General features: G+C 38.5%; 1 protein-coding gene across 6 annotated transcripts in view; it reads left to right on the plus strand.

The window, feature by feature from the left end:
- WASF1 (WASP family member 1) overlaps positions 1 to 24,870 on the plus strand; it is a 104,113-nt gene that overhangs the window by 39,167 nt on the left and 40,076 nt on the right. Inside the window, exon 1 of one of the 6 annotated variants that reach the window (XM_087775221.1) lies at positions 23,011 to 23,124. The exons of the other annotated variants lie outside the window; for them this stretch is intronic. The gene's annotated coding sequence lies outside the window, so the exon portion shown is untranslated. Of the gene's footprint in view, positions 1 to 23,010; positions 23,125 to 24,870 lie in introns of those variants that run through there. 6 annotated transcript variants of the gene reach the window in all.

Raw genomic sequence — 24,870 nt, forward strand, 5'->3', positions numbered from 1 at the left:
ATAGAAGCCATTTTTACGGCCTAACAGTAAATAAAGTGCGTTGGCGCTCACCTGTAGAAAACCTTCTAACCGCTAACAGAGCTGCATTTTGGGAAGTAAAGTGAAGAATAATTTGTGGCTTGCTTGTTTTGGGGTGTGTGGTTTTGGTTTTTTTAGAATTCAAATGTAGGCATAAAGGTCTAGAATTTTGTATAAGTATAGGTGGCAAAAAATTGACCAACAAGGCTTACAAAACTGTCTTGTATATTAAGGGCTTCAGTTCACAAGCGTATTACCATGTTGTGACAAGAAGTCTTGTCCTTCAGGTGGTTTTGCTTGTGTTGTGTGTGTTCACTTGCATCTGTATGCTTATATATATTCTGTGTTGCAGAACTGGAGAATGCCCTACAGTTGTAATGGAACAGCTTTTATTATCCTGCAGTAATTTATTTTCATAAGCTTTAAAAATTCCTTTATGGTGTAAAGTTGCTTTTGCCTGTTGATAGTAAGCTCCATACATTTCTCTTCGTGAGGAGGAAGAGGGATGGAAGAAATCTTTTTATATGCAACTGTACATACCATACATGGACAGCCTTGACTTAAGATAGAAATAGCCACAGAAACTGTCAGAAGCCTTGAAAGCATCTGATTTTGTTGAGATATGCCTTACAGTGGGATAATCTGCTATGGCAGCGGGGATTAGAGAATAAGTATATTAAAAATAAATGGCACTTTAAAATTTTAGAGACTGTGTGTGATTGCGCACAGGTATTCAAAAATGTGTATGTTCATCATACGTTAAAAGAGTATTAAAGAAAACATGGTGCTGAAGAAATTATTATTGACATTTCCTATCATCACTGCATTACACATATATTTAATTATCATGGCAAATGACAGCTAGTTTTTGAGGTGATAAATAGATTTGTCTTTTATACTTGAAATGTTTCCTGAACTAGAAAATATTATGTCTCCAGACAAACCATTAATTATGAGGTTGTTAATGTAGAGTAACAGTAACGTTAGGGAAAAAAAAAAACCTAATGTTAGGAGAATACATGTAAAATATCCAACTTAATTAAATTCACAGAACCAAAGGTGGCATTTCCAGAAACACACAAATGTGTGAAGGGCTGCTTAAGAGCTGAAGAGCTGTGCAGAGCCAAGCCAAAATGGAGGAAACAAATCTCATACTCTATCTATAGCACTGGCAAAGAATAAGAACAGGGCAGGCATGTATACAGCTATTCTCCTCTAAAATACCTTCCCAGCTTTGAGTTTGCGTGGGATTCAGATTTCCAAGGTCAAGAGGGTGATCTGAATAACTGAAAAATCTGAAAAATCTAATTAACTATCACCAGTGTGTAAAGTTTCTAGTAAAAACTTTCATAAACTTTGAAGACTGTGCTGAGCCCAGGCCTGGAGGTGTAGCCTTCAGCACGCTTAGGTGTCTAACTTCCAGCAAAAGCCGTTTAGAAACCATGGGTTTCTAAACCCTGCATTTTTCGTACTACTGCATTCTTCCAGGCATGCAAACCAGGAGGAATGAGCTGAGCACATTTGATGCACATAGACATAGGGAGTTAAACCCAAACCACAGCTCTTTTTTCTTTGCCAGATTTCAGAAATATATAGGGTACCAATGCCTGTATCCTGGTTCTTAAGGCATTCTCCTAGAAAGTGAGAAGGATGGATCTGAATAGGTTGGGAGTTTCCGCTTAGTGAATCAGTGTTTCCCCTTAGCGTTTTAGTGCCTAGGCTGTTCTGTGAGAAATGAGCAATACCATCAGTTAATCCAGTTGTCTGGATACAGATAATATGGTTGAGGAAACTAAATGTGGGAAATGTTTAACATAATTTGAGGTGCTTACTTGAAGTGTAGCTTAGGTATCTCAATCCATAGAAGAGGTAAAATTTCAGTAACGCATTTCTCTTGCACATTTCATTTTTGTGGTTGTAGGTATTTCCTCTACTCAGGATACTGAGTATTGTGGACGCTATTTTTCTACACCTAAGGCTGTACAGAGAGCGTAGAGACAATGAAGGTGCCTAATGGAGCCTGTGAATTCCATCCCTAGAGCCAGCCACCTAATTTCTTATGCTCTGGCCTTTAGCACTGAGTCTTATTTTGGATCTGATTGGATACGCTTTAACAAGAGCAGTTAAAACTGGTATGGTTAATTCAGTGAGATCACTTAGGGCATATTTGTTGGTTTTGATAGCTCTGTACACAGAGGATAGAAGATTCAATTTTTCAGTTATATAAAAAATTAATTTTAAATGTTCTGAAAGCAGCCTTATCTTTGATTCCTAATGAGTGTATCTTTAGTGGAAAAGAAACACAAGCAATGAAAAAAAAAATTTAAAAGGTTTTCAGTGCACAGTATATTACAAAATGGACCGTGCGTATGTAAAGAAAACTTTCCAGGTGCAATTCGCATGCATAGTAATACAGAACTGTGCTGCTTGTCGTGCTCGTGTTAATGGTATTCACTATTTAATATGTGTAAAAGTACTTCATTGTAGTCCATCAAAACTGTCCTTATAATTTGTTGCCGAATACCTACCTAAACAGGCATAGGTGATACTAACGCCAGTATTTGTGTCTGTGTTCTTCTGTCTCTTATTTTCTTGTCTCCTGTTGCAGGTCTCTCAGAGATAGCAGTCTTAATCAGTACACAGAAAGTGGGAAGATGTTGATGAAATTTGTAGATGAGACAGTGAAAAGCATCATCAAATAGTGAAAGGTCATGATATTATAGAGGAAGCATTGCATAATTCTGAAGACTGAATTGATTAGGGTGAAATGTAATAGAAAGGGCAAATGTAAAAAAAAACATTTTTGCATTTATCAGTAGAAGAGTGCATGAGAAAACCTGAGAAGTGTTAGCTGAGCCAGATGATAATTGCCAAGCAAAAATGAATCTGAATTCTGTAAAAGGCACATTTGATATTAGGGTGTATTAGATGAAGTATTTCTGAAATAGCTAGAAATAAAATAGCACCATTTTACAAAGCACTGGAAAGGTCTAACATAAAATTTTGTATTCAGGAATGGTATATTATGATTGTAATACATGCAGCTAAGGACTAGGAGAGTGATTTATTTGATGTACAAAGTTAAAGTTTAAAGGAGTTGTGACCTCCCCGCCCGTAAGTACATCAGAGGGTAAACACTGAAGGAAGAGAAGTTATTTAAGATAAACGATGGTTCTGGCAAAAGAACAAATATCTGTAAGGTGGGGCATGAATACATTTAGGTTGGAAATTGGAAGGAGTGTTTAACCATACCAAGTTATGTGGCTCTGAAATAGCTTTCAATTAAAGTTTTATCTTCTATAGTACTGCAGTAGATGTCAAAGGGAACTTGGTTAAAGAAAAATCGTATGACAGGATTGTCCATATTGGTCTTTCTTACCTAAGTCTGGCTGTATGCTGCTGTTTGGGCAGCACAGAGCAGCACAATAGAGCCTTGGCCTACAGCTGTGGCTCCGAAGCACTGTAGTAGCAGAAGGAATGATGAACATCACCCGCATTCTATAAATTCTTCCATCTGAGAGGTTTACTGTAAAGTAAGCTGACTTTCTGTGTATAACTTGAAGGAAGTTCAAGTTCTGGTTAAAATGTTCCCTTCTACAGAATGGTATGTCAAGGTTTTCAGTGCCAGTATAATGGTTTAGGCTTCAGTACTTTTTTTTTTTTAAAAAAAAAAAAACAAAACAAACCAAAAAACAACCACCTTTTCTCCTTTGTTGACCACTGGATATTAACTTGGAAAATACAACCATTCAAGGCACCTGTCTCAAGTGGACTGGGCTTCATAGCAGATAACAGGAATTTTATGTAATGTTGTACTTAGTGGTGCAATCCAATGAAAAATTAAAGAGAAAAACACAGCCATGACATGACAAACAAATGTGCTACAGTAATATACAGAAAGTATTTAGAAATTATAGCTCTGTTGATAAAAGATGAGAATAAATGTATATGTTTTTTAAAAAGGAAGTAAAAAAAGGAAAATACCTAAAATCCAGAGGAAAGATTATTTCAAATAAATGATTATAGATAAACCATTTACTGTACTAGTAATCTTACCTAGCTTTCATAGGTTCAGCAACTAAGTTGCAAGAAGGGTTTGGGCTTCTAAAGATAGGAACTTCTGCATGAACATGAGTTCAAGGACAGCAGAATGCAGTTTGAGTGCTTATCTTCTAAATATTGTACCCCCTTATCTCAGCCTTTGTAACGTGAATTGTTTGTTAGTAGTCTGCAGAAAATATTGCACCCAAATAGCTAACCAAATAATGACTTCTGCACCAAACTATCTTGCTCAGTATTCTCACCTCGACAATAGCCACCAGCAGATGCCTAGAGAAGAGTAAGAATAGGATTAGCCCATATGCTACTTCCTAATATTCTTTCAGCTTCTGAGCATTTTCATGTTGAAGGTTTTGTAAACTTGTGGGGGTTAGTCTGTTTAGGTACTTGCAGTGAATATCTCTCACAAGTGCTTGTCTGTTTTTTCCTTGACCTCATCATGTGAGCTTCTTGCATTCAGTGTCGCCAGCACCGAGTCCAGGGGGCTGCTGCTCGTTGTTTGAAGTCCTACCACACGTTTGCTTTGAACCTGGCTCCTCCTACCTTTATGTGATATCCATTTGTTTGTTTTATTGGAAGAAACCATGAATACTTTATCTAAGGTGCTGCCACTAAAGATTTTGTAGATCCCTGTCATATTAGCTCCCAAACTCATATTTTTGCAAACAGAACGGTCCCAATCTATTTGAGCATTCCTTGTATGGGAGCAATTCATACCGTAGGTTGTTCTTGCCCTCTCAGACACCTTGCTACTTCTACTGTGTCCTCTGTTGAGAGGAACAGGCAAAAGCTTCATGCAATATTTAAAGTATGGAACAAACATAAGCTTATAGAATTGTATAGAATGACCTTTTTCTGTTTTATACTCTTTTCCTTTCCTAATATTTTCTAATTTTCATAATGTTGCTTGAATTTCCTAATTGACTTTTTTAGTCTGGCCAAGCACCGAGCTGATGCTTCCATGGAATTACCTAGCATAACCCCAGTCTTCTGCTCCTTAGTGTTACTGGTCTACTCAGAGCTTCTTGTTTTATAGCTAGGATTAGTTTTCCATACATGTATCGTTTTACATGAATCTAAATTGAATTTCACCAGCCATTTTATTACCTGATCACTCAGACTGATAAGGTGTTTTTGCTGTTCTTTAAGGCACTCATCCTTACTACCTTGAATAAGTATGTACCATTGGTAGATTTTCTCACCTCGCTGACGTACTGCCATCCCTTTCTCCTTCTCCCTTGCCATGTTACTTATGCATGTGTTAAACAGGACAGTTCCCAGTGCACCTCCCTGGGCAAGTGACTTCCCTCCACAGTGAGAGCTGAGTCTGAACTCCTGTCTTTGGTTCCTCTATTTTAATGAGTTATTTTTTCATACCACAACCTTTGCTTTTATGCCTTTGCAGCTTAGTTTCCTGAAAAGCCCTTAGTCAGGAATTTTGTTTAAAGCCTTTTTAAAAACGTGAGTAGGCTGTGTGAGCTCGGTCACCCTTGTGCATGAGATGGTAACCCCTGCAGAGAACTTCAGCAGGTTTGTAAGGTGGGACTTGCCTTTACAGAAGCTATATTGGCCCTTCACTGATGGATTGCATTTATTGAGATGTCCACTAATTCTGTCCGTTATTACACTTTCTGTTATCAGATCTCAGGCTTACCCAAATGTATTTCCTAGAACTTTTTTGTTTCCCAAGCTTGGCATTGCATTTGTCACCTCCAGTGTTTAGGTACCAAAGAAGTTGTAGTCATTTGGCTGCTTCATCCTGTATTTCAGTAGAACCCTTGGGTGAATACCATGGAGCCTAGGCGATACGTTAATTTGTGTGTTTGTACCATAGCTTCTTCCATAGTTACTTTCATTTTAAACCGAACCTCTGCTTAGTGACTTAATGACTTAGTTGTTTAGTCAGCTGATTACACTGTACCCTGTACCAGCATTTGCTTTAGTAAGTTCTGTACTCTGGCACTGCACTTCTGATAGGATATTCTTCAGTAGTCTCTACTTCTGCCTGTAAGGATTCAGTTGATTTAGGAGCCCCTTCTGGCTTTTTTAACAGTCGTCCTCATTTTTACATACTTCCACCTTCTGAAGATTAGCACAACTGGGGTGATTTTTCTTGGCCTTTGTTGCTCATGCAGTGATACTGATTTTAAGTACATTATAGTCACTGCTTCAGTGGCACTTTCACTGTGAGGTCTTGGACCGGCTCTACGCATTCCTCAGTGCAAACATCTCATGGGTTGTATTTTCTGTTTTGTGATGCTAACCATGAAACAACTTCTGATACTAACAAATCTGTGGGATCTAAAAAATGTCACGTTTATGGTGCTTGTTCCTTCTACGTAATGTCTAATACAATTGAATGCTGTACCTTTGCTACATCTCTGATGTCTGTTAGCAGGTGATGCCTCTGTTGTGATTGGTATCACTATCATGGTTGGGTGGGTAGCAATATGCAGCAAAACTTTTTATTTTTATCTGAAATTTCAATCCATGCAACTTGTCTGCTAGTCACTGCAATGGTAGTTTGTAACTTAGATTTGACTTTAAACTCTCTTTTTAATACATAGTTCTGTTGTACGCTTAGCAGAGTTTACTGTTATCAGTATATTTTGTGTCCCCAGGCTTCCTTTCACAAAGTTTCCAATATACTTGGTGTATTGATGTTTTTATTTAGGACAAGAAATTGATCTAAAATGCTCCTTCGAATTTTCAATTCCTGTTCTAGTGCTGAAGGTATAAGTAATGTATTCTGCCTTATTAATGCATAGGCACTAATAATTTGATAAAATTAAGCATTTAAAACGTAGTTTAAAATGTAATTGTATATAAAATGAAAGTTAGAAAAGAAAAAATGTCACGGGAAAGAACAAAAGGAAATGTCTTAAGTGCATAGCACTTAAAAGTATGAGCTGTATAAGTACATGCTGTTAATGTAGAAATGCTGGTGATATAGAAATATGCTAATGTGTACTTTTTCCAGCTCTTCTGTTGAAAGCACATAATAATAGAATGGAACAAATAGCTGAACAGATCAGCCAGAATAGTAACATTAGAATTATATACTTGACAAAACATTTTTGTGTTAAATGTATATCCCTTTCATTTTAAGAGGAAAATAATTTGTTTTGTTCAAAAAAAGGAAATGGCATTTTCTCTTAATTAGGAAAAAAATCCAATCAAGTCACATAATCAGTATTTCCTTCTTCTGATCTCTAGTATTAGGTGAGCCTGGTACCAGTAGGTCAGGATTCCACAGTTATTTGGGATTTGACCTGTAAAACTAAATAAGATCTTCAGAGCAGGAGTAATGTCTTTATTCAGCATCTAGCACTAAATAGAGTCTCAGCATGATACCACAGTAAAAATAATAATAAGCATAAAAAGAAAACTTTTGCAATTTTCACGATCACTTCTTTACCCTTTGTTCTGTGTGTTCTACTATGAGAACCCACAGAAATCATTTGGCCTTTTTTTGGGTTAATTTTATCTAAATTTAACACCCTGAACAATTTAGAATTATCCTAGTGGGATTTGTAGAGAGTGTTCTCTACCTATACAGATTTAGTACACGGTGTTTTGAAGCAGTTACCCCATGCATGAACTAGGGATGCCTGGTGAAAGTTCTTTAATCCGTGCCTCAGAAGACTTTTCAGCTGATCTGTGGAATTTACTGAATACTTAAGATTAACCATCCTCGTTTCAGTGAACAAGCTCCAGGAAGCTTGCAGTTTAAATAATGTGAATAACATAAGTAAGTACTGTCTGTGTTCCCCCTTCCACCCCCCAAATTCTTTGTTTGAAATTCAGCAGCCCTTCAGAGCTGTACAATGAAGTCCTTCCATTTTCTTTATATTTCAGGAATTGAAAGTAGAATTATGAATGCGGCAAATAAGCTGCTAAAATATGTAACAAACTGTTTCAAGACTTTCTAATTGTCTTATTTTATATATATGTTCCATTAATGCATGAGGAAATCCTCTGTAGCACATAGGAACAAGCAGCTACTTAATGCTTAATTTATATAGCATCTTGAAAGGAGTCTATTTTAATACTAAAAAAGTGAAATGCTTTCTTTAACACAGAAATGTGGCAAATGTAGTATGTGCCCAGCCAAAGACGATAGTTTAAAACATATTAAATACCAAATATAGTGTTTACTTTATATACTTCCTGGTAACAACTTTAGCTGGAATTTCTCAGGACATTTATACAGCTTTAACACGTGCTCTTAGTTTTACTGTGAAATTTGCCCATTCTTTGCTCTTTTCAACAGGAAAATGTAAGAGAAGAATCCAGTAGCATTACCAGTTGAAGTTAAGAACTACATTTTTGTGTGTACACAGTATTTGTAACTATTGAAATTTGCCTCCCAGGTAGTGCATATGGGTTTTTTAAATAATTAGGTAGATGCAAAATTTAATCTTTTGTTGGTGTACTGATTTCTCTGCTTTGAATTATTTTAATTAATCCCTGAAAAATACTTTGAATATTTTTACCACCATTGCTTATTACTTGGAATTGGCCCCATTACAATTTTAAGAACTATCAAGGGCCTTCTCTAGGAGAGAGAAACTAGAGGGGGATTAGTAGTCTAATACACTTCTGCTTACTTTCTGCCCTCCCTCGTGAGGTTCTTTATTTGGAAATTATTAGGAAAAGTTCTTCTCTCTGTGCATTTCAAGGGTTCTTACAGACTCGTCTGAACTCCACAGTTCAAGATGCTGTTGCAGCAATGGCAGGAGAGCTGCTGAGTGATAGGGTTGTTCACTACAATGTCAGGAGGAGAGCCGAGGACCTTGCTGCCGGGACAGCAGTGCCAGACAGTGTTAGCGCGTTCAGTCAGAAAGAAGCACGTTCCAACTTCACAGGATACGGCGCCGTGCATAATTATGCTTGACAATAGTCTCTTTCTCTCTTCAGTTTACAGAGGTGAATAAAATGCATCTTGGTATGGAGTATGACGATTATGTGCAGTTCTTTACAGTGCCGTTTTAAAAACATTCACCTTTGAAGTGATAAATCAGAGAGCATCTGATCGTAGTCTGAATGCTGGTAACTGAGGATGGTGCACAACTAGAAACTAACACTGGAACCTTGCATGTAGGAAGCAGTCTCAAAAACAGAGCTTGTGTTAAAAGTTCAGAAATCCTCACTATAAAAAGACAGGCTCAGTTTATTCGTCCAGTTGCCTTTCTTTACAGGCAGGTTTTCTTTTCCAGGCTAAGGTTGGTATTTCCATATAAGAAGTGTTTAAGAGGTATAGTAGTTGGTGAAGGCAAACATGTTCTTTAAAGTAGTCATCCTCACTGCCCTAAGGTTGTTGCACCAACGTAGAAGAGACTCAGCATAACTGAGTTTCTGAATGATGTCTTTAGTCTGTGACTAAAAACATAATTCCATTGTTTTCACTGGGCTCTTTCAGCCCTGTGTAGCTGCTCTGATACGGGCAGTTGTGGATAAAGTTGTTGGAGCAATGGAGCTTTATCATCTATGCACTTGCTTAATTGTTTGTTTCTGCATAGGTCACTGAAAAGAATTACATAGTAGTTATTGCCAGCCACTCTCAGTCTGGCCTGGATTTCAGCTGAGAGGTGGAAGACTCAGGGACCATTTATCCATTCCATGGGCCATCCAGCGATCTGACTGAGAAATGAGTTTGGTTTGGGTTAACAGCAGAACTATACAAACGTCGTCATATTTAGCTTGGACTTAGGTGTATCTGAGATTTATTTTTTTTTAAGCTGTTGAATAAAACCATAATGTTTTGATATAAACTATCTTCCTTATGTAAGAAAGCGATAAAGGACCGTAGATTTGCCATCATTTTGGCAGTTACCTGGAGTTAGTACAAGTCCTAGAATGACTGGCATTTATGCTCCCAACACAGATGACTGAGACTCTTGACAAACGAATTCTGTTAGAGTTTGTTGTGGAGGTTTAGGATGCAGCTCCCTGCTGTCTGTCCCACCTATCTGATGCCCCTTTGCAAGGGCAGAAGAAGGTTTGTCTGCTTTTCACCTGTTCTTGGTTCAGTACATCAGCAAACACCACTGATAGCTTAAGCTAAATTTGCCAGAGCTTGTGTGGTTGAAGCTTTGAGACAGGCAGAAAACCAAGGTCGAGTTTCCTGGGGGTTAGATTGTTTCCCTAGATGAGCTATTTTTGCTGTGAGAACTCTCCCCCCACACCTCCTTCTTTTCTCCTGTGTTTGCCCAGTATTTTTGTTTGGGACAAATAAGACTTATTCCCAGGTATAATGAAAGATGCCTGTTCTCAAGTACGCAGGTGACCTGTGGTTTTTGTGAAACATTGCAACAGCTTTCTTTGGGAGTTTGCCAGACTTTCTGAGACATCTGTAGATGTTTTTAAGGACAGGTTAACCAATCATTTGCTAGCAATAACTTGTGTATAATTGGTCCTTCCTTAGAATGGAAGAATGGACTGTAGATGACCTGAAACTTTCCCTGCTCTTGTATTCAGCTTTATGGTTCTTATAGTCCCTTAAAACTCCCACAGGAGCACTCGTGGGTTTTGCTCGTTGTGGATTGCTGCAGCCTTCAGTCTCCTGAGCACCTGGGTGGGTTCCACACAGAGACAGATCTTCCCTAGTGACCTTTGCAGGGTGGCAGGCTGAAGAGAGGAGCACTTTGGCAGAAGATGCCTTTGCTGCCTCCCTCCCCCTCGTAAAGCCTGGAGGCATTAGGAAGCAAAGGAAAGATGCTCTGTTGAGCATGGCTGGTTAAAGAGCCCAACCGTCCAGCTGGGGGCTCTCCAAAGTGACTCAAAGCAGCAGGAAATTCTGCCAGCTGTCCCTAGGGGACTCTCCTTTGGGAAGCCCCAGCAGAGCTTCTCCTGCTTTCTGCAGTGGAGTGTCTTTATCTTGCAGGAGATGTCAGAGCTTCGTGAAGTGCAGATGGAGTCTCTGGGTAAGAGCACTTTCTTGCCAAGGAACTCACTCTGTGGACCCATCTCAGCAGGCTTCGTGCTCTTTGCGCTTGCCTCGTGTCCGGGGTGCCCAATATTGTATTTTTGGTACTATTTCAGCAATCCTGACCAGAAGCTGAAAGGGGATTTTTAAAATTGGTGTTCTTATTTCCAGTTATGTTTAGAAGGAACAGTTGGAAGTGGCAGGTGGGAAACTGGGGCCTCTTGAAGACATAAAATATATCAGTCTCATGCAAGCTTCTGAGACCTGTGGAAACTTACTTTCTCCACATTCTGCTCGTTCAATATCGGCTATTAGAAATCACTAAAGAAATACAGCAGTGATTGAAAGCTTAGATTTAAATGAGACATTCTCAACAAAGTACCTTCAGAGTGAAATTATCTATTTGTGTCGTGACAAAAGCCTGCTCCTAAAGCTTTTTTGTTTCAATTTAATTTATTGTGCTGTTACGTTGACTGGGTCTACAAAGAACAAGAACCTCCTCTTCTTGTCCTTGGTCTGAAAGTTACTAGTTTAACAGCTTTAAGTGTTGTGTAATCCTTTGGTTATTTTCTCTAATTATGTGACAAGATGCTTCTCTTTCTTCAATAAGTAGTAATATTTTTGAATTACAGTGATAGTAGAGAATAATTTATTTATGGGGAATAATTACGGCTCGGTAAACTTATAGCCTTCATTATGAATGACTATATGACTACAAGTGCCGGACAATCATTTTCAGCCTTTTTATTTATGGATAAGATTGTCTAAATATTTACACAATGATAATTTAATGGTGTTACTGTAAGGTTTTGTACAAGGTTGCTTTTTGTTATTTTTTTCTTCCTTTCCTCTTATATTAGCAAAATATTCTCGCTGTAGTGGTGCCTGATGTAAACTAGATATTGGAAGAAGATGCTTTGGACTTGTGATGTAGCTTAATAGCAAAACAGAAGGGTTTTCTTCTTCCTGTTGTTTTCCTTTTAGTTAGTTTCTGTCTGGTTAGTTCTCTGGAGGAAGGTGGGCTCAGTGTATGATTGGGATATAGATTTTGAAACATCTTCTGCTTTAATACCCAGATTACCATGCCCCTCCCTCCCCCTGACTCATGTACATTGGAATGGATCATCTCAACAGTAATAGAATAACTCCAAGCACGTAGGAGTTGCCATGTGAGTTAAACCTTAGTTCATCTAAACACGTACATGGCAAGGATCATCTCGGTACCAACAGACTAACTCGGAGCACGTAGGAGTTGCCATGTGAGTTAAATACTAATTATCTAAGCTGGTATCAGTCTTCAGTTATAGCCAGGGACTTAAAGTGGAAAAGAAAATATAGACATGACATAACCACAAGAGGTTTATTTATAACCATTTGCATATGGCTTTTTTTCCTGGAAAATTAGCATATGCATTGATTCCATAATTTGAGGTGTTCTGTGGTTTGTCCGCTTTTTGCATGCATGTAGTTCAAAGCAGAACTTCTGGTGTTGGTGCAAAAAATTTCGGAGGATTTCTACAACCTGTGCGCTGCAGTGAGTCAGAGTAGGTAATTTTGTTAATCTTTCTAGTCATTGGTTCAGGTGTGAATTCTGGTAGTATTTTTCGCCACATGAGAGTCTAGCTCTTTGGGAACACTACTAAATTGAGGTTATGGATTATAAAAACATAGATAAAGTTGGCATGGTTTTTGAGAAATGTGCAGAAATCATATTATGCCAAACCAAGTTAAGTTTTATTTTTTAAATCTGTGCCTTTAGATCCCATCTTCGGGACCTTTCATTGTATCTATATATAAATATAAAAATAGGTGTTTGTTTAGTGACTAAACAGCAGTATCAGTTTTGTCACCAGTGTAGTATTCTCTCCTGCTTAATGTTGCAAAGTATCTCCAGACTATTAGTAGAAACTTCTTATCTACTCTATTAAATGCATAGCCATGTCTATTTTCTTTTGTAGTATTGATCTGGAAGTAATACAAATGGCATTTGGTGGCTGCTTTAGCTTTTACTTGTTGGTGTCAGCAGCAATATTTTCTTTCGGATTGCACTTAAGGTGCAAGCGTTTTACTTTCCTACTTTATTTAATTTTCTGGTCTTTTAATAAAGGTTTTGGTTGAAGATCTTGCAGAAAAGCCAAGCAGTTGTTTTTTTCATTGCATCTGTCATTGTGGTTCATAGGGTAAGGCAAGGATTTTATTTACAGCTTGTATTTCTTATATTTATTGGGAAAACTAGAAAATTAACTTCTTTTTAGATTATTTCAAATTAATTGCTAAGAATTTTAGTGGTATAAAATTATTCTGTGCTGTCTCATTGAAATCAATGATTTACTACAGAGGAATATTATTTTAATTAATTTCATTTTGTTAGTTTCTCCTGACAAAAAGACAGACAACTATCTGAATTTGCTGTATGAATATTCCCACTAAGCTTTGTATGAATGTTTCCAATTTATGTGAATGTTAGTGAAACTTTCCTGGAGATGCTAGTCACAGTGATGCCTTTGTACACTCATCGCTTAGATGAGACAACAGACAGTTTAGGTAGGAGTTGTGTTTTAAAGAGGAAGAAAACTTCTCATTTTGTTGTTATTCGTCTTCTGGGATTGATCAGTGGAATTCTCCCACCTCTGATACCATACATGAAGTAATATTTCCATAGGCATTTAACTTTCCCTTTCAAAAATAGGCTGTGGATATGCCGACGTTCTCAAAACTGAAGATGTGTTTATCTTCAGCAGCACTCTTGAGGGTGGTGTCAGCCCTTGCAGACACCGTGCGGAGGCTACTCCTCTTCACTCCTCTCAACTGTCTGGCCAGGTCAGAGCTTCAAATGCTTATCTACATTGCCAGAATAATTTGTAGGCAGTAAACTCTAGGTTTTGGGGGTTCCCGCATATTTTTTAGCTTTTGTTTATTACATTCTCTTTCGTGGTATAATTTTTATTGTTTATTTGTTGGTTTTGTGTGTGTGTGTCCCAGTCTATTCAGTTCTGGACCTTCTACTCATGGTATGGTTTTCTTCAGGGTTGACCCTTTTCCTTTAAGAAGTTGGATTCTTACTGCTGTGAAGTAATTTTCAGCTAAGTCTGTGAGCTTTAAAGTTGGGACATTGAGCGACTGCTACATTTCATTATTGAAACGAACATTTCCACGTCTGTACCATGTCTTTGGCAAATGCATTTGCAGATGCTTTGAGCCAGATGCAAGAGAAGGGTTCAAGGAGAAGCTCTTGATGTAATCTTCTGAGAAAATCCATTGTTTTGGGCTTAGATCCTAGACCTAACTGTTCAAAGTTTTCTCACTTCAGCCAGACTTTTAATCAAGGACAAATAAGACTGCTTCTGATTGTGATACCACTGTGCATTTCGGGGACAAGTTCTCAACCAAGCTGCATCTGTTAATACTTTAGCTATTTTCTGCTAAGTATGATGGCTTTGCTTTCCTCATTCCATTAAAAACAGCTCTAAGACTTGTTAGCTTGCAGAGAGGCAGAGAAGCATGGCAGGGAATTTCCTGACTTCCAAAAATTTTGATTGACACTCTCATATACAAGCCAAAGAAGGGAAAACTTTGGGTTACTCTTGCTCAATGGATATAGATGATGCTTTTGGTAGGCCTGTTACTTGCTCTAAAATTCTTAGTATTCCATCTTAGTGCTTTACAGACCTTGGTGCCATAATATACTTGCCATACCTAGAGTCACTTTCTTGGTTGCTCATACTTTTTCCAGTTCAGTAGTTACCCAGAGTTGAGAGAGTTGCTTTTCTGCTGGGACTTCAAAGCCTCAGTGGCATGCTTTGCAAAATTCTGCAGGTTGGTTGTCTCAGACGTCTGTAAATCAGAGATGTAGAGTATGTTTCATTCTCTGGTGGTACTAAAGCAAGGACACTAGAAGAACTTGTGTAGCTACCCAAATCCCTAGTCTGCTCCTCAAATGACATTTGTTTTCAGCCCTCTTGAAAGCTTTGGCCTAAGCAGTTGTCACAGTGTGAAGGAAATCTTATGGCATAAGACTACAGCACCGTAGGAGTGACTCCACCCAGCGAGTGAGCTCAAATGGCAACTGTTCTTCTGTTCTCGCATGGGTGAGAACTGCAGTAAGCAAAGACTAACCATTCTTGAAATTCTTTGGCTTCACATATAACTCAAAGTCAATCAGTTCTCAGCGAGACTTGAATTGGGAGGTCAGGGGATTCCTTCCCAGTTGCTGGGTTTTGTCTGCTTGTTGTCTTTCGCCTTCTTTTTGTGTCACAAGAAGTGTGATGAACACTGAGCACAAAAATTGGCTGTTGCATAATAACTTTTCCTCAAACACAAGGTCACTCCCCGCAATAAACATCAGTTGACTTTTCTGACATGGCTGTTCATCTAGACATGTGCCACTTTTTTACTTTTTTGTTTGTTTGTTTGTTTGTTTGTTTTTTGTTTGGCTGCTGTTTTAACTTTCTTCTTAAGAATTCAGTGGCTACCTTGGCATCCTTTTTGGAGTCTCTTTGCTTAGGAGATGCTTCCTCTTAGCTCTAGCTTCTCCCTCCTGACACCTCTTTGGGATCAGGCCTGAAGCAGTTTCACCTTGAAAGGAAGTATTCAACACCATTCTGTTCAGTAACCCCTACATCTAGTCTGATTCCCTAGCAACCCTTAGCCTTATCATCTCCATCTCTTTTCAGTTACCTTTTTTTTAATTTTTTTTTTTTTTAACAAAAGATTGAAATAACATGAGCTACTTTTCTAACCAGGGAGAGATGGAATTAATCCTTCCTATCTCAAGAAAAGAATTTACTGCAATTATTTTCTCATGCCAAAGAGAAAGAGATCTTGGATGAGAGAAGTCTGGATGCCTATATTTGCTGGTTCAAGATAATATGCAAAGACATGATGATACTGTCTCTTCAATAGACATATTGGCCCATATCTCTTGGTTTTCAGGACGCTTACTTCTATATCCTCTGTCTGGCAGAGCACACCTTGCAGTCAGTAGAGGTCTGGCCATTATCGTTGTGCGCTGTTGGAGCTGTTATGTTCTTGTGCATAAAGTATCCCTTTAGTGGTGTAAAAAGAATAGCTGTTTTCTCTTTATTAGTTAAAGGCTCCCTGCAAATCACTTTGGGATATTAGTAAATATTAAAAGTGTCTACTAACCCCTGTGCAAACCCCTGGAGAACAGCAGAACCATTCTGGACTTCGTTTCAACCTGTGCTTACCTTCTCCAAGCTATGATCTGTACAATGGATTTTTCCTAGTGTTTCCCTACATCCTCTTCCCATACACTGATGAGCTCCTTAGGTATTCCGGGCCACATAGCAGCCTGCCTCTATGCTGAATCCCATGCTAAATTCCGCATCCAGTCCTTTTCAGGCGTGTCTCTGGATTATGTGGATTCCTGACTGGCGTTTCATCTACATACTAGTTACAGTCTCCTGGACAGTCTTCTCATCTGTAAGTTAATAAAATAACCTGTATCAGTATTTGAAGAAAACCTCTTGACTTGAACCAAAGTCCATGTGATAATCAAGGTATTCTGAACTTCCTTTACTGCACAACTTGTCCTTCCATCAGAAAGGCATGCTGTTGCCTGGTTTTAATTATCTGAAATTTAATTCTAATATATTTTAATTGTGTAAAACTGGGAAGATAGTAAAGGACAGAAGTACAGTTGGAGAGACAGAATTTTCTCAGGAAAATGGGCAATGAAGAACACTTTTAGAATGGGAAAAAATATTAATCATAAATCTAGAATGGAACTGGCATATTGTCTCCTGTCATCTAAGGAGTGAATTGTGCTTAAATTTAGTATCAGGGTCAAGGATTTAACTAGACTTAAAATGGAGCTTGATTAGTTTAGTTCATGAATAGGATTATTCAGTGTTGTCCTTTGCATTGCATAGGATTAGATTTCTGGTTTAAGGATGACATATCCTACCCAAATTGCAATTTAGCCACTCAAAATATATATGCCTCAGATAGTCAAATTTTTCTTTTCCAAGACTGCTTAACACTGTGTATAAATACATTAGGCTCCTCCCTGTCTAGCTGAGACATTTGAGTCACTCACACGTGCTTAGAGGTGCTTAATTTGTCTAGATATCTGGACAGCCTCCTAAATTCTCTATCATAACTAGGAGAAGCTTGGAAAGGTGAGCTGGGGCTTAGATCTGTGACTGATTTCATCTCATGTGAGGATGGTCGTTACTGTTCCTGACTGATAGAGCATTCAGTTGGTTATGCCATATTAGAGCACTGAGAAATACGGGTGCAGCACTCAAGCTAGGTGATTTAAACCTATGTCTTCCACCTTCTGGGGGAGAGAGGGCTAGGCAGTAGAGGAAAAATGCCTTTCAAGTAACTGGGACATTAAACTGGAAGGACACATGTCTAATTTTCTAATCAATAATTCTGGAGATGGCTTTATCTAATGACAATACATATTTTTTAAATGCATAATTATTTTCTGGGATTAAGATCTGGAAACTGAGTTCTGCCGCTTGCAGATAATATCCCAATTTCTGGATAAGATTTGGCATCCTTATTTGCTTGTTCAGTTTCAAGTGCTTTCACACAAAATGTTCTGTGTCTTAATGCTTTTGATTACTGTGATAAGGGAGGCATGAATTCATTCCTCTTAATTTGGCTTCCGTGCTTTAATCAGTCTTTCGATTTCTCCAAACAGCAGGCTGTTGTTCAGGAGGCGAGAACCATCCTTCCTTTGGTGCCTATACTTTAAAGAGGGTAGACAGTTAATCTGAAGGACATGGAGGCCTTTTCCTGTTGGTTCCATACATCCTTGGTAGAAAAAAAAATAATAATGTAAATGGATTGAATTGCTCTTTATAGGCAGCTATGATTTCTGTGCATTCTGTGGAAACGCAGATGTTTAGCTAGGTACGGTGGTTTCCCACTGCTGTCCTCACAGACTGCTGAAGTGGCTATGGTGCTGTCTTCCCAGCCAGGCCCATTTCCTCCCGTTTTCTGGGCTTGAAACCAACATTCTGATGACAGCACCAATATTTGATAATTAGAATTTTATACAGTTTTATTCCAATACTGTGTCCTAAATTCTCTGAATATCTACAGTCAACATATCTTAAATGCAGAAGGAGTTACTGAAATTATTGAGTTCCTTGGTTCTTACGTTATCTACCTCTGAAGCAAACAGGTATCTTTATTACTTGATAATTATATGTACTAGTTCAAAGTCTGACAATTCCAAGCTGTCTTTTCAGAGCTCCCTGTACAGACAGCCGAAGATAATCTCATTTCTCCATCCCTATTCAATCACTATCTACCCTTTGCTAAATACTTGTAAGAGAGAAGGAGGCAACTTTATTAACTCCCTAACTAAGTCTGCCCTTCCTCTTGGCCAGCTAGGCTAATCTTTTTGCTGTATTGTAGAGACTAAACAGATTCACCTTTTTTCCCCCCTTTTTTCCCCCTTTTTCCCCCCCTTTTTTTCCCCCTTTTTTCCCCCTTTTTTTCCCCCTTTTTTCCCCCCTTTTTTCCCCCTTTTTTCCCCTTTTTTCCCCCCTTTTTTCCCCCCCTTTTTTCCCCCCCTTTTTTCCCCCCCTTTTTCCCCCCTTTTCCCCCCCTTTTTCCCCCCTTTTTCCCCCCTTTTTCCCCCCTTTTTCCCCCCCTTTTCCCCCCCTTTTTCCCCCCTTTTTCCCCCCCTTTTTCCCCCTTTTTTCCCCCTTTTCCCCCCCTTTTTCCCCCCCTTTTTCCCCCCCTTTTTCCCCCCCTTTTTCCCCCCCTTTTTCCCCCCCTTTTTCCCCCCTTTTTCCCCCCTTTTTCCCCCCCTTTTCCCCCCCTTTTTTCCCCCCTTTTTTCCCCCCTTTTTTCCCCCCCCTTTTTTTCCCCCCTTTTTTTCCCCCCTTTTTTTCCCCCCTTTTTTCCCCCCTTTTTTTCCCCCTTTTTCCCCCTTTTTCCCCCTTTTTTTCCTTTTCACATCTGTAGTCCCTCAATTCCCTCAAAGGATCCAGGAGAGATCTGTGTTTACTCAGTGTTTCCCTTGTCACAGAAAATGTTATAATTGTCACATGTAATGGTCCTGAGGGCCATAGATGTTTTCCCTGCAGACTGAGAACACTGTATTTTCCCTGATAAATATGTACATGCAGGTTTTTTGGTCATAGTGATTTCATAATGTTGATGCCATGAGCCTTGTAGGTGTATCTTTATTACTGTCTCTTTATTAAGAAGTCTGATGTAAGAGGAATGCACAACTGAAAACAGCCTTCTGACCCTGTGAAGATAAGTTCCCTTGCAAAGCTTCCAAATATTGAATAGTTTGTCTCTGCTTGCAACTGAGCTGGAGTCTCCAGTTTAGTGACTGTAGTTTTCATTCCCATGGATCTTCTATTTCCAAGCCCAAATCAGAAAGTACAAGAACGTGTGAATTTGAAAATGTTATTTCATGTTTATGCCTCCAGTTATTTAAGCTAGAAACTTTAAATAATTTTTGTTTGAAGCATAACACAAAACCAAGTTATTTTAAAAATCACGTTTCCAAATGTGGGGTCAAGAAAAGGAGGTCAATGCAGTCATTCTTTGTCTGTTTGTCTGTGATTCCTGTTTCATTCCAATAATTTCTAAACTGCTGTCTGATTTGAGCCAAATTTCATAGGGGAACAGGTATTTGAAAGATTGTTAAACTCCTGCACATATTATGAAAATGTATGTCTTTGCAAATGTTATGGGCAATGGAGAGGTGACAGTGTTAGTTTACATGTAAATAGATGCAGGAAACCAGAGAGGAAAGGCATCTTACAGATATTCCAATTATGGGAACAGCTTTAGTTAAAGCTCACAATCAACCATGACACAAAAGCCTTGAGAGAACTAGCTTTAATTAGTTCCAGTGTTCACAAAAAAAATTAGTTTTCTCTGCAATATTTATTCCTTTCCTGGCAAGAATATTTCTCAACCTCAGACACGGACAGTGAAAGTAAATGCTGCCTAGAATAAATTTTAGTATTTAAATTCAGGGAAAAATACATATGTAAATATGAGGTCTTTAAATGCTGCTTATGAAATTACAAGGAAATCTAATTTTGCCCGGAAAATAAGTTTTTCGTTATGATGTATTTTAAGGTGTTTAAATTATGGCTTGCAGAAATTATGAAATATTAGAAATAATTTATTCAAATAGAACAGGTTTTAAAACTTTCATGCAGGTAATCCCTACTTGCTACATAAATTTGCTAAATGAATACTGATTCTTTTATAGGCCAAAGGATGCAGCCTTATTTATCTTTCATCAGAGTGTTATAACAGAAGGGCAAATAGTGTCACGTTTCTTGTTAATAAATATTGGCATGAGTAGTTTCTTCGATTTTTCTGTAAAAGATTGATTATTCTTTGGAAATCATATAAATTAGGCTAATAGAAAAAACTTCCTATTGCAACTTCTGAATGTGGTCCTGCAAAGAATCTCATTTAACTTCAGAATAGCTACTTAAAGGACCAAGAGTTTGAGAGTCTGGACCTCAGACCTCAACCTTCAAAGGACATCCAAACTACAAACTTCATCAGGAAAAAAAAAATGAACTTACAAAATTGAATTTATGGAGGTGCAAATTTAGAGTAGGTGATAGCAACAAATAATGGTATAACTGAAAGAATTCATAGAAACAGAATGATTTGGGTTCGAAGGCACCTCTAAAGATCACCTGGTCCAACCTCCCTGCCACAGGCAGGCACATCTTCCGCAAGGTCACGTTACTCAAAGCCCTGTCCAAACTGACCTTGAACACTTCCAGGGATGGGGCATCCTCAGCTTCTCTGGGCAACCTGCTCCTGTGTCTCACCACTCTCATAGTAAAGAATTTCTTCCTTATGTCCAATCTAAACATACCCTCTTTCAGTTTAAAACCATCGTCCCTTGTCCTGTCACTACAGGCCCTGGTAAAAAGTCTCTCTCCGTCTTTCTTATAAGCCCCCTTTACATATTGAAAGGCTGCTATAAGGTCTCCCCGGAGCCTTCTCTTCTCCAGGCTGAACAACCCCAGCTCTCTCAGCGTGTCCTCACAGGAGAGGTGCTCCAGCCCTCTGGTCGTCTTCGTGGTCCTCCTCTGGACTCACTCCAGCAGGTCCGTGTCCTTCTCGCGTTGGGGGCCCTGGAGCTGAAGGCAGCACTCCAGGTGGGGTCTCACCAGAGCGGAGTAGAGGGGCGGAATCACCTCCCTCGACCTGCTGGCCATGCTGCTCCTTATGCAGCCCAGGATGCGGTTGGCTTTCTGGGCTGCAAGCGCACGTTGCCAGCTAAACACCATCCTGATGTTTAGACTTATTTAGGTATGCTCATGTAATGCAAATGCACCCAGAGTGCTGTTTTCACTTTTGGATACCACAGTGCTAGAATAATGCTGGTAAATTAGATGGTACTTGAGTAAGAGTAATAAACATTACTGGAATTAGCGACACATACATTTTTTTCCTCCTAAATAAAACAAAAAATGTATAACTTGGTAGAATTGCTAGCAAAGAAAGGGTACGGCATCTAATAAATACCTGAAGGTTACAAATAACAAGAAATAAGAACTAATATGTGTAATCTGAAAGTACAGGGGAACAAAACTGAGAGGGAAAGAGGGAGAATTGATACGTTTTCCTGTGTATGAGATGTAGTTGGTTGTAGAAGAATTTACCTGAGAAATTACTGAAAAACCCCTACCTAAAATGATGAAAACTGAATGGCAAAAATACTGGGAAAATTATTGTCCCAAACAGCACTGCACTGGGTGGGAAACAGGCACATCTGAGTCCTCCAGGCTTTACTTAGCAAATCTTTTATTCACTTCAGTGGGGAGTTTTGACATTATACTGAGTGAAGGATTAAATGATCGGTTTCTAGCCTTCAACAATGTAAGTCATCAGTGTTTCTGGACTGTTGAATATTTAATAATGTTTCTGTTCAAAAGTAAACAACTTCTCTGTGAATGTTAATATGTTTTTCCCGCAGCATGTCTGTTCAAACATGTTAAGTAGCATAAATGGCAGCAGACAGGGCAAAATGTTGTTTATGCGCATTCACATTTTTTGCAACAAATCCTCTTCTGAGGAATTTTATCGTTCACAAGGGGGAAAAATTAATCTACAGAGAAGCTCAGCTAGTAATAATAAGGTGATTATTACACATCTATACATCCAGCTTGATAGTTGGTATATCTTAATTCTTCCTTTAAAACTGTGAAAAAGAAAATAAAAACCACTAATCTGTTGTTCGTGGATTTGGCATCGGAGCATAAAATGCATTTAGGCATTTGGTATCCTAGCATGAAGTGCAGTGAAAATTTCATTTTTTTAAATACATGGCTTATCTCTGGCTCTTGCAGTGCTAACATCACTTCTTCAAATCTCTAGCAATGTTTTGAGGCACGAACAGCTGCTGATAGTCAGTGTTGACACCTGCTATTTAGTTTAGTAAGTGAGTACTAGTTAGTATAGTGTGTATCACTGGTGGATTTATATGCGGGAACTGCATAAGTAGCTCCTGCATTGCACGAGGTTTCTTAGTCACAGCCCTCTGTACGTTGGTCTCATTACTACTGTAGATTCCTGACATTATTTATTATTTCATTAGCATCCAGTTTCCTTCTCGGATTCAGCAGGAGGGTCAACACGATGAAAGGCCCAGCCTGTCGTGTTCCCCTTCCTTCCTTCCCTCACCCATGCACGGCCACTCATTGCTTTCATTTTTGGCACATCTAATTTAATATTTACCAGCTGTAGCTTGGTACCAAAGGAATAATTATTTCTTAATCACTCTGCCTTCAGGGGGTTCTCTACTTGTGTCTGGGGAAAAAGGGCAGGCTTTGGTCACCGGGGGCGAGCGCTTCTGTGTTTCCTTTGTAAGGACAGCTCTGTTGTTAAGGCAGGGCACTGCGTGTTGAATTCTAATTCCCTTGTGCGAGGGCCAGCCTGTTTCGAAGCAGCCCAGCGCGGGAGGTGTTGGCTGCGATTAATAGTGCCACAGCCCGGGGGCTCCCTCGGCGTGGGGAGCTCTGGAAGTTGGCGATGCACCGCTGGTGGGGGACGTAGCAGTTCAGTGCTGTAGCCAGGGTGGAACACCTTCTCTTCCCAGTACCCACCCGGTTACTTTTCTTAGCAGCGGGGAAGTTCAGGTACCTTTTCTTTAAATATTTATTATTTACTGCCACAAAATACCGTCCATTCAAAAGCAGGTTGTCGTATCCGTGCAATAGAAGTAGATTGGCATTCATTTTAGGTGCGTTTGGTAGATTTTATAAAATTAAGTTATAAAATTGACATGTGCATTTAATAGGTCTTATCCTGAACTGTTAAAAGACTATGTAAGAAAGGTAACTGTTAATATATAGAATATACATTTTCAAGAAAAATCGTAGAAAATTTTCCAAGGTAGTATGTTATGATAGATACGCTAAAACCACAGAAGCTGTACCCTTAGTTCTGGTACTAAGGTTTTGATTTTAAATTAACACTGGATTAGTTATCTGTCTCTGTCAAGACTATAATAAAGAGCTTTTGTTGCAATCCATCATAGGGCTTTTGTGTTATACACCATACGTAGAAACTGTTAACAGGAAGGCTAGATTAATGCTGAGAGAAAAAATGTAATCAGATAAAACATAGGTCTCAAAAAGCAATTTCAAATCACATAGTATGTTATGCATTAATACATTTTTAGCCTTTGAGGAACAGAGGAAAACTTGTAATCAAAACTGAATTTGAGCATTCTTGGCTGTACCTAAATTAGAACCCAGGATACTTCCAAAATTGTTTTTAATCAAATGACCTGACAGGAGCTCACTAGGAGTAATGAGTACAAGGTAATCTGAATGATATTTAGTAAGGCTGATAAGAAATTTTGCAGCTCTTTCTTCAAATTTTACATGTAATAATTTAAAAGATTTCTATTTAGAGGTAGCAGTATGTGTCTGTGCGTGTATATAATGCAAATACATTGTGCATATGTTTTATATTTTTTTAAATCAACTTCGTCAGAAAGCTTCATAGAAATACAAGTGCAAGTAGTCACTATTTTTTTTTCTTGATTAATATCCTAACAATAAAGTGCAACGTGGTTCCACATGACTTAAATATTTCTCCATTAATATCTGGACACCTATGATGAATTTCATTAATCTTCTTTTTTTCCATAGTAAGGCATCATTAGAGCTTGTGCCTGTTTGGGGACAATGCTTCTCATCTTTTCTGTGAAGTATGTGCAAGATTGGTTTTGTAAGTCTTCACTGTAGTATAATACTGTAGTTTCAATATTGGAAGGAAAAGAGTTGGTGATTATTATTTTGTGCTCTTAAGATTTGTATTTGGATTTGAAGAATGCAATTATATTCTATTCAGTTTCTGGTCGTTTACTGTTTTGTAAACTTAAAATATCACAGGTCATGAAGGGATTGGATCATCATATATGTAACAAAAGTTTTAGTTTAAACATACTGAGAAGTAGAATTGTAAGGGGGGGAAAAATACCAAATACCAATTAATTCTGATCTAACATGTGGAAATCTTTAGTGTTGTTGTTCTTTGTTTTTTTAATGTACTTAGGGATTTTTTTGAATCGGAAATTTTATTCTTCATGTGTTCTGCGTTTTTTATGTTATATATATATATTTTGGAAGTAAGTTGTTATACCAAAAGAGTTCACTATCTTTTTTAATTTCCATTTTTGCATAAAATACTTATTGTGAAGAAAGTTTGTATGTCTAAATGTTTCTTGCTGTAGGCATGCTAAACAGTGTCACACCTAACTTAGTTCATTGAATTTTGTCTATGAGCCAGAAATGCAGCTGGCTTAAGTGCCTCATTGCCCCCAGCAGTCCTACTGTTCAGGGTAGGTAGTGTTGAACCTGATTGTTTGTTGGTTT

This window comes from Nipponia nippon, unplaced genomic scaffold (assembly GCF_047370975.1).
Source record: "Nipponia nippon isolate SJK-2023a ecotype South Korea unplaced genomic scaffold, ASM4737097v1 scaffold_4, whole genome shotgun sequence".
Taxonomy (NCBI): domain Eukaryota; kingdom Metazoa; phylum Chordata; class Aves; order Pelecaniformes; family Threskiornithidae; genus Nipponia; species Nipponia nippon.